We start from the raw sequence: 1,416 nt of genomic DNA on the forward strand, positions 1-1,416 counted from the left end.
ATATATGTACTCAACTCATCCACCCTCACTTGAAACACACATGCTCACCCACACATTCGCCAATATATATATATATATATATACCCGCATACACGCTCACACACACGCGCGTGGGCAACACGCTTGCACACATACACACGCGCGCAAAATGTTTCGTACACATGTCTATATACGCACATGCCCAAGAAACAAGGCTAAAGGCAAAATACAGAAAAAAAGTGTAAAAATGTGTAAAAAGGCCATAAGGGTAAAAGCTGCTTTTCCAGATGAGCCATCTTTCCATATCACAAAGACTGCACTTTCTGCAGCCGTTGGTGTAGAATTTGCACTTGGCTAAGATCTTCCAATGGATGTTGTAACTGACACCTTTATCTTTTAAGAACCATATATGAATGGATAATTTGGTCATTTTCCTTTTATCCCAGTGCCTGAAGCAACTCAAGGTGTGATTGCTGAAGGCCCGCGTATTTCTTCGTCGAAACTGTGTCCTTAATATCCTTCCCAAACCGATCCTGTGCTGCTCCATTGGTATCTGCGGTTAAAGCTAGGGCATCCTCTTTGTAAATGGCGAAGTATACGTCAGGAAAAGTCTTGCCCAACGTATCGAGTAGGAATAGTCCAATAAGATTGCATATGCCTGCTCCATCATATGACCCAATGCTTACATCGAAAGCACCCTCTGTATCGGTAGTCTTGACCCACTCTGCGTTCTCGCTGAAGAGTAAAGTCTTTCTAGCATGGAAGATTATGTCCTTATCCTGTGTACTGATTTCTATGAATCCGTTTGCGAAGATGAGGGCTTTATCTAGCAGTTCTTTAGAGATAGAGGCATAAAAATTGACAATATCGAACTGCGTGAATCTCGCTTTATTCTTATTCTTAATGGCTTTAAACCAGTGAACGTCTTCTATACTATTAGACCATTGTACTAACCTAGTGGCATTACTGACTTTCGCATTGATTTTCCCTAAAATTTCTTTACTAATAATGCCAAGTTCTGATTTAGCTGGGTTAATAAGCCTACACTTAGGATTGGATAGGAAGTTCTTTTTATGGTCTTTGAAAGTTATAAAGGCCTCTTTTTTGGAGAGGACCTCTATTTTTTTTTATATCTAATTTAAGTCTGGCGGCGATAATGCTAACTTCTTTATTAATTTCGTTATAGGTTTGTGGCCTGGCCTTGGGGTAATTATTGATGATGCTGTTGTGTAGAACTCGTGAATATATACTGTTTTCTACTAGGTATAAGTTCTTGATTTTATCGATAGGGATATTTTTAATACCGCTGCCCCAGTATATAATAAGGCTCGGGAAATGAAACCATTGTAAGTGAAAATGTTAATTGATTAATTAATTAATTAATTTTATCCATTAGATCTCTCTCCGTTTTCAAACTTAATAATTATATATATATAT

This window comes from Octopus bimaculoides, chromosome 16 (genome assembly GCF_001194135.2).
Source record: "Octopus bimaculoides isolate UCB-OBI-ISO-001 chromosome 16, ASM119413v2, whole genome shotgun sequence".
NCBI lineage: Eukaryota > Metazoa > Mollusca > Cephalopoda > Octopoda > Octopodidae > Octopus > Octopus bimaculoides.